Below are 9637 nucleotides of genomic sequence, written 5' to 3' on the forward strand. Positions count from 1 at the left end.
CCTCAGCCTCCCAAAGTGCTGGGATTACAGGTGTGAGCCACCGCACCCAGCCTTTTTTTCTTTTAATTGTAATTTTATAGCTCCCCACCGCAGCTGCCCCCCACTCTTTCCTTTAATGATGACGTCTGCAGGCTTCAGGGGGATCATGGAACAAAGCTGGGTCCTGGCAGCCCCACTAGGTTGCCAGCTGGGGAGAACAAGTCACAATTACAAATTATCACAACAATTAGCACCTGTACTTGGAGGCTCTGTAAATTGAGGAGGCCCCAGCTCCTCTTTGTACAGGGATCTATCTGTCGGTGACCTTACTCTGGAGATGATGGTATTCCTTCAGTCTGAGGGAATTGATGATGAACCCGGTGTCATCAATTGGCTCATAATCACCCTGCACGTTCATGCTCACCAGCTCCTCATTGTAGAGAGAGAGTGGGGACTCCTGGCCAAGGACGTACACCTGGCCCTTGAGGACAGGCACCTGCACTTTCCCTTCTGCCTGCTCCTGGGACTTGGCAAGGCAGGGGCAGACAAATTCACACTCAGGGCGGTGCCAGAAACCGGTGTATATCAGCTCAGCAAATTTCAAGCCCAGGCCTTGTTTGGTTTTGTGCATTTCCCAGTCCATGGTGAAGGTCTTGATGTCTAAATGAGCATGGTAAAGGATGATGCCTGCGGGGGCCTGGTAGATACCTCAGACCTTCATCCAATGAAGTTGTTCTCAACGATGGCAATACAACCCACGCGGTGCTTGCCTGCAACTTCGTTCGGCACACGAAGAGCTCCACGGAGGTCTGGTGGGTGGGCCATCCTTGACGTTGGTCACCTTCACTGGGACCCCTTTTTTGAACTCGATCTCGAGAATGTCAGGGGTGTTGGTGGCTTTGGCTGGGTCCTGGGTCTTCACGTAGAGATGTGGAGGCTCTTGGTTCTTGGGATTCTCCGGGATGCCAGCCTCGTAGCTGATGATGGGCATGAGGTTCTCGTCCATCCTCCACGGGTTCTTGGGAGTGACCGGGATGGGAGTCCCACGTTGCTTTGCAGATTCCATCAGGTCATTGCGGCCCTTGAACCAGTTGTAGAACTCGAGCATCCTCCAGGGAGCAATGACCTTTATCTGGGGGGGCCAGCGAGTAGCAAGTGAGCTCAAACCGGACCTGATTGTTCCCCTTTCCTGTGGCACCATGGGACACATACTTGGCCCCCTCCCGCTGGAGGATTTCCACTTGTTTGCAGTCGAGGCAGGGCCTGGTGAGAGAGGTACCCAGGAGGTAGCGGTCCTCATACAGTGTGCTGGACTGGATGGCTGGCCAGATGAACTCCACAAACTCCCTGCTGATGTCCTCAATGAACACCTTTTTGGCTCCAAGCTTCAGTGCCTTCTTCCTGGCTTCCTCGAAGTCTTTCTTCTGGCCAATATTGGCCAGGTAGGCAATGACATAGCCTTGTCCTTCAGTCACATGAGGATGCGGGAGGTGTCCAGGCCACCACTGTAGGCCAGAACCACGGAGCCTTTGCTGGACATAGCGTCTGGGATTGGAGGCGCGAGTTCCCGGTGTCTGGAATCTGTCTTCCCAGTGCAGCGAACCACTCGGGCCCCAGCAGCGGTGGCAGGCAACAGAGCAGGTGACTCCTCATTTAAAATTGTTTTTTTTTTTCTTAAGAAAATAGACTCACACAAAGAAATCGATGAGAAGTCAGGGATTATATGTCCCCTTGTTAGCACCTCCAACTTCTAATTAATTGTTCCTGGGCTGACTGTGGTGTCAGGGACTGAGTACAGAATCACGCCGTGGCATGTATGGAGGAGGGAAAACTTAGGAAGCCCAGCTAGTCTTATGAACATCATGTGAGGACTTACCTTTAGCTGATGGGCATAGTATCCTTGCTCTAACAAGAATCCTTTAGGTTTAACAACGTATGTCTTGCTTACATGGTTAATATATAGACATTGTTTTTAGTTTCAATAAATCCATGGAAGTCGACCTCCATGGTTTTAAGGGTAAGAAATGTGTCAAGTACTGAGACTGATACCTAATTCTTAGTAGTCAGGAAAGATTTAGGAGAGGAGGATGTTTTGAGTAGAAAACTCCTTATGGACTCAGAAGGGACATTGTGAGTGAAGACTAATTGGATAGAGAAATTAGTTCCTAGACATGTGCAGTAGCTGTGGCTTCAGCGTTCTCTGAAACATTCCGTACATCCTTCTCATTCTCTGGGTGTTATTGTGGACAGAACCTTGATCTTTTTTTTTTTTTGTTATTTATAATTTTTATTCAGAATAATACATGTCAACAGGAAAAAGTATGACAATAAAAACCAGCAATAATCATCTTGCCAGCGTAATAACTGCTTTTTAAAAAAATTATTATTATTATACTTTAAGTTCTAGGGTACATGTGCATAACGTGCAGGTTTGTTACATATGTATACTTGTGCCATCTTGCTGTGCTGCACCCATCAACTCGTCATTTACATCAGGTATAACTCCCAATGCAATCCCTCCCCCCTCCCCCCTCCCCGTGATAGGCCCGGTGTGTGATGTTCCCCTTCCCGAGTCCAAGTGTTCTCATTGTTCAGTTGCCACCTATGAGTGAGAACATGCAGTGTTCGGTTTTCTGTTCTTGCAATAGTTTGCTGAGAATGATGGTTTCCAGCTGCATCCATGTCCCTACAAAGGACATGAACTCATCCTTTTTTATGGCTGCATAGTATTCCGTGGTGTATATGTGCCACATTTTCTTAATCCAGTCTTTCACTGATGGACATTTGGGTTGATTCCAAGTCTTTGCTATTGTGAATAGTGCCGCAATAAACATACGTGTGCATGTGTCTTTATAGCAGCATGATTTATAATCCTTTGGGTATATACCCAGTAATGGGGTGGCTGGGTCATATGGTACTTGTAGTTCTAGATCCTTGAGGAATCGCCATACTGTTTTCCATAATGGTTGAACTAGTTCACAATCCCACCAACAGTGTAAAAGTGTTCCTATTTCTCCACATCCTCTCCCGCACCTGTTGTTTCCTGACTTTTTAATGATCACCATTCTAACTGGTGTGAGATGGTATCTCATTGTGGTTTTGATTTGCATTTCTCTGATGGCCAGTGATGATGAGCATTTTTTCATGTGTCTGTTGGCTGTATGAATGTCCCTTGATCTTATAATGAAGAGGCTTGAGTTACAGTCCTACTTCCCACCAGAGATATATTTAAAATTCCAAAATAGGCCAGTCGTGGTGGCCGTGAGCCTGTAATCTCAGCACTTTGGGAGGCCAAGGCAGGCAGATTGCTTGAGCCCAGGAGTTTGAGATCAGTCTGAGCAACATGGTGATACCTTGCCTCTACTAAAAGTAAAAAAAAATTAGTTGGACTTGATGGCACACACCTGTAATCTCAGCTACTTGGAAAGCTAAGGCGAGAGGATTGCTTGAGCCCGGGCTGTCAGGCTGCAGTTAGCTGAGATCGCGCCTTGGTACTTCAGCCTGGATGGCAGGGTGAGACCCTGTCTTAAAAATAATAATAAAAGAAATTTATGAAATTATTTTTTCTACAAAGACGTTTTCTCTTTGCTTCTTAATGCAGTTAAGGGATAGGGTTGTAATTGAAAAACATTTTTTACAGAAACTGAAAAAATGGATTCTCATGACAATGACTTAAATGCATTTTTTAATCTCAAGGATGATGATTTTGTTCCAGAAAGTTGTGTTACAATCAAATTAATTCGTCTTTGCAATGAGACCAATGGATAAAAGGTCTGTAAAGTGCAAATTGTTATTAATTTATAAGATAAAGCACTTGTTGTTTTGGGAACCGGTCCTAGAGCTGACTGTTTTCACATAATCTTATATTGTGGGTAATTATACACAGACATTAATGTGATAAAGATAATTACAAGAATCTATCATTGCTGGGGTTTTGGTTTATTTGATTGTGAACTTTTGGGAACTTTGGATTAGATGATTAACTTACACTGGGTATTTATTTGTTGGCGAGTGCCTGAAATAGTTACTGAAATTAATACAGAGCACGTTTTTACCTTTTCACAATGAATTTGTTTGATTAACAGCATGGTATTTATTCAGTTGGAGATCTTAAATACCAGATGCAAATTTCAAATTATCACTTCAACAATTGAGTTCAAATATTTAACAGATCAGTGCAGGAAAGATTAAGTGGGAAATTTACTTTAAAGGACAAGTGTGTGTGTTAGACAGAGATAGAAGGAAACACCAGTAAATTTTAACCATTTCAGGCCTTATGGTGTGGCAGACACATGGATCATGCAATGGTGATGTTTTTCATTTTTGGAAATTTTCTATTCCTGACAAGTTGTATGTAACTTTTCCTGATACATTAGGGAATGGCATCCCACCTTAGCCTTGTGTAAGTATCACCAAGAGATCTTGTTAAAAATACAGATTCCTACTATGCAGCCATAAAAAAGAATGCAATCATCTCCTTTGGAGCAACATAGATGCAGCTGGAGGCCATCATCCTAAGTGAATTAATAGGAACAGAAAGCTAAACACTGCATGTTCACTTATCAGTGACAGCTAAACACTCAGTACACATGGACATAAAGATGGCAACAGTAGACACTGGGGATTACTAGAGGGGAGAGGGAGGAGTAAAGGGTTTAAAAACTAACTATAGGGCACTATGCTTACTACTTGGGTGACTAGATAATTTATACCCCAAACCTCAGCATCACACAATATACCAAGTAATAAACCTGCACATGTAGCCCCTGAATTTAAAATAAAAGTTGAAAAAATAAAATAGCAGAAAATACAGATTCCCAGGCCCGTTGGGATTCTGAATTGTAGAGCTGGTCTGGTGTCTGCACACCTTTTGATAAGCTCCTCAGGTGATTCTGATGCACAGCTTGCTTTACGAGGCATTAAATTAGGGCATTCCTGTGGCATACCTAGCTTAAAACAGGGTATCTTATGAATTTGCTCTTAAAATCATAAACAAGAAAGCATAAGAAAAGAAACATTGTTCTTTCTCTTTTCCCTTACCCATCAAGCCTGGTTCCAAACTTTGCATGTCTTTTCTCTTTATTGTCAGGGACACTATCACCTTCAAGCTATGTATTCCCCCAATTTTTTACCTGAGAAAAGAATCATTTACCCATATCTAGCCTAATCCTTCCTGGGATTTAGATTCAACTCATGCTTGAGCGTAGCTCTGATGATAACTGGGCCTTTTTCTAGCTATCTGGATTCTACTGCCTCATTGTACTTCAGTTTATATTGCTGGATTTCTGGATTGTTCCTGAATCTTAGTCCTGAAAATCTGTCTAGTAGTTTTTGTCCCTCTAGGATTAGAGCCCGGTATTGGTTTCCCTCTAGTCTCTTCCCAAGAATGTAAATTTGCTTCAGAACCTGGTCCAGAGGCCAGAACAGTCACAGGTTATTAGATTTCTCCATGCAGTATGGCATGCTTGACTTCCTGAAACCTATGTCTACTCTGATACCATATCCCACTCACTCAACTGCCAGATACTCTGTGTTGGACTTCCTAATGACTCCTGACTGTGGACAATCCACCTGAGAGAATAGGTCTTATTCCAAGTTCTCATTCTATGTTCTGGTTAGCTTCATTCTATGTTTTGGTTAGCTGAGTCCAGACAGGTGATGTCCTGAGACCTGAACCCACAGTGGAGCATCTATGAACCTCTGTAGATTGTATGAGCAGATTAATCGGGGAAAAAAAGCATGCTTTTTTATGTAGGTTTTTATTTCCTTTGTCTTTCTCACTGTCTGTATCATAAGACATAAATTTATGCCTCTATGGAGTGGGAAGTGAGTCAACCCAAGATAATATACTTGAAGGCTCAGAAAAGGATGATAGGCCAGTCTGGTACAAGATAACATGATGAATGATGAGTGTTCTGATTATATGCTCACTTGGTATAATTTAGACTTTTGTCTATTCTGAGACAATGGCACTAAGGCCACTTGATCTATCATGCTGGTAACAACTGTGTTCTGAAAAGGTGGCACATCTTGTAACCCCCCCACAAGGGAGTTAAGGCTGTTACTTGATGGTCCAAGAAATGTGGTTTTGAAACAACTTCTCAAAAGATGTTTAATTATGGAATAAGTTGTATTGAACCTTTACTATGTGCTAGAAACTGGACACAGCTGTTTAAAGTTCAGGATTATCTGAAAGGCTTAATGCTTTCTTATGCCTTAACAAGCGTGTAGTTTTACCATCCAGATCACAAGCTTCAATGATGCTGCACTGGACATATCACTCTGGTTACTATCCAGGTTCAACAAATCACTCTGGAGTAAGATTAAACTTTTGTGTTCCAATAGAGATTGACCTTCCCCAGACCAACACCAGTGTCTGGGATGGCACCAGTGTCTAAGAAGGAGGTTGAAAGAAGGTTTCATGGCTTACCCTTGGCTGTCCACATGCATGGGCCAGTTCTCTGGGCTAGACTGCGGCAGAAGCTTATCTTTCAGTCGAGGCTGATGGCAGAATGCTAGCTATTGAGGCCTTATTTTGTTTCTTAAGATAGGCATTCATATAAGTGAGTATGAATTTAGGGTGTACTGAAGCTGAACAGACTTCTGCATTAACATGCTTGTCAGTATCCCTTCAGGGTCAGATGGATAATGAAGGGTGAGTCCCATATGTCCCCTTTATTATGCATCTGGAAACTGCCAGCTGAGTTGACCCTCCTCTGTGATCAACACTGCATCTGTTTTCAGATTATGTCAAGGCTCCAGAGCTCTGTTTAAGTAGAATATTGCTCTAAGTCTCCATTTGTCTGACTCAGTCACCCAACACAGAAAAAAAAAACTGAAATAGAAACCTCATACAAGATTCTATAAAAATAGTCACTAAGTCAATTCTAATAAACATGAATGGTTCTGTAAACTACAGATCAAATTCCTCCTCCCACTCTCTTTTTGGCTCATGAGTAATTATCATGGCAAGAGGATTGAAAACTGCTTAGAGGACACAGATATCTGTTAATTAAAGCCATCAAAGGTCACAGAACTCCGATTTTCCATATTAATGAATATCTATTGATATTCGTAGAATTCTTGAAAACGTACCCCTATTTTCATCTGTTTCATCAACTGTGTTTGTGGGTTTGTGGGACTTGGTGGTAAAATAAGAGTGGGAAGGCAACACCTTTTGGCTCACCCCAAGTGACAGTCATCAGTTAGTCTCATTTCTTCTCAAAAAGGGAATTTGAAGAGTATAGGCATTCAGAAGTATGTTAACTACCTAAGGAAATATAAGGAGAAGCTCTTGGTTCACAGGCCCACTTTTCTTGGGTAGAATTATGTTAATAACTAGAACGAAAACATATTTCAATCACTACTACTTGAACATGCATACTTCTGTAGCATTTTTCATAATTGAAAAGAGAGATGTGAGGGATTTCATTCACAGCATTCAATACCATAAATGCTTATTTCTGAACTGTGATTGTGTATTGTTTCATGGCTCGTGCTGACATGTGCTTAATTCCTGTCATAGCCAGAATGGTGTGCTCTGGGCTGATTACGTGTTGACGAAACTCTGTACGGAGATTCTAGGAATGGCCAACATATAAGAAGTTTGTGTGTGTGTGTATCTGTAAATATGTTAACCATGTTTAGACTTCCATTAGATATTTGAGATGACATGCGACATTTTCTTAATGTTTAAAACCATATTTGCCAGTTTAGACTCAAGTTTGCTAAAATAAAGAAGACATTCACCAAGAAAACAGGCTTTTCTCTTTTGACTGAAAACAGGCATGTCTAAAGAGTCCCCATTTTATTGCTAGTGATATAATAAAGAACCACAGAAATTGGGATGGAAGAGGGTGAAGACCTGAATCTGTACAGAGATTGGGGGTATTTCTCTGGATAGCAACATTTAAAAAATAAAACCAAAAGAAAAAGCAGGCAACATGCAGGTAATAAGAATGTAGCAAATGATAGATACAGAAATAGAAAGGGAGGGAGGGAGAGAGAAAGAGAGAGAGAACCACAAGGACTTTGTAGTTCCTACTCTTTTTCCCTTCCATTAAGGCTATCAAAAGTAAGTTGCTTATTTCAAAATAGCAGGGAGCTATGAAGGAGCTATGATTTCCCTAGGCAGAGAAATTTCCTAAAATATCTGAAATCTTTTACTGTTTCTTCCCCATTGTCTTTAAGAAATAGTCCCAGCTACTCGGGAGGCTGAGGCAGGAGAATGGCGTGAACCCGGGAGGCGGAGCTTGCAGTGAACTGAGATCCGGCCACTGCACTCCAGCCTGGGCGACAGAGCCAGACTCCGTCTCAAAAAAAAAAAAAAAAAAAAGAAATAGTCCAAACTCCCTCAAGTGGCTATAAGGTCGGATATAATCCAGTCCCCACCTACCTCTTCAGCCACATTTGTGCTTTTACTTTTTTCATTCTGCTCTTGTCAAACTGACATTCTTTCATTCTTGATCTGCCATATCCTCTATGGAATCTGAATCTTCACACAACCTGATATTCCATACTTGATTATTATTCTTTTCTCCCTACATGTGTCTAAATGCCTCTTGTCTTTCTGGTCTCAGCTTGGTTATCATTTCCTCAAGGAAGACTTTCCTGATTTCTCCTCTGCCTGATGAACTCAGATCGTCTTCTCCATATTCCTATAACACTCAACTTTTTTTTCATAGCACTCATTGCTGATGAATTCACCTGTTTAATGCTTGCCTTTTCCATTACACTGTAAGTTCCATGTGTTTACTGCTATATGCAAGAATTAGCCTGATACCTTCCACTGGGTTTGTGACTAAATTTTCTGATAGCACTAGAAGTAAGACGATTGAGGCCCCAGGGTAAGTGAAAACTTGTCTGAAAAAATGTGAGGAATAATAAACACTCATGGGTTGTTGTGACATAAGACATATAAAACATCTACTGAAGTTTCTGGTACATAGGACTCATCAATTTGTACCTTGTAAGTAGCTTTGTGTCCTTTATTTAGAATTAAGCAGTATAGAAATTGATAAATATATATCTCTTCTTAGACATATCAAAGTCTTTAAACTCAGCAGATTCAGACTCATACTTGGGATCTCTTTCCCCAAACCTGTATTGATCCATTATTCCCACCCTCAGTGGACAGAAGCACCTGGATAGCCATCTTCAACACCTCTAACCTCTGTCTTCTCCCTGGCGGCCAATTCTTAGCAAATCCTGACCACTTGATATTTATTCACCCCATTCAATCCTCTTCATATTCATTTCTTCTACCCTAGGCCATATTACCATCATCTAATTCCTATAAAATAGAGTGTCTTCATAAATGATCCTCTTTTTCCTTGCATGCTTGCCTCCAATTCAATCTTTTCAATGTAGCTGGAGTGACTTTTTGAAAACTTACATCACACCAAGTCACACACATCCAACTTTATATTATCCAAAACAACAGAAACCACCACCACCACCACCACAAGTAACATGGTAAATGGCATGTTATACTACTCATTATATGCCAGGTACTATTTTAAGTGCTTTATGCATATTGATTTATTAAATCCCCACAAGAAGTCAGACAGTTGTGTGCATTTAGTCCATCATGGAGAAACGAGCACAGAGAGGTTGAGTGATTAACAGCAGCCCACACACACTATTCTTCAGTAGTTTT

At 41.5% G+C, this 9637-nt stretch overlaps 1 pseudogene; it reads right to left on the reverse strand.

Moving 5' to 3' along the window:
* Window positions 1-244: 244 nt before the first annotated feature.
* Window positions 245-1519, reverse strand: LOC103244728 (argininosuccinate synthase pseudogene; annotated as a pseudogene).
* Window positions 1520-9637: the final 8118 nt, after the last annotated feature.

Source organism: Chlorocebus sabaeus, chromosome 23, assembly GCF_047675955.1.
Source record: "Chlorocebus sabaeus isolate Y175 chromosome 23, mChlSab1.0.hap1, whole genome shotgun sequence".
NCBI lineage: Eukaryota > Metazoa > Chordata > Mammalia > Primates > Cercopithecidae > Chlorocebus > Chlorocebus sabaeus.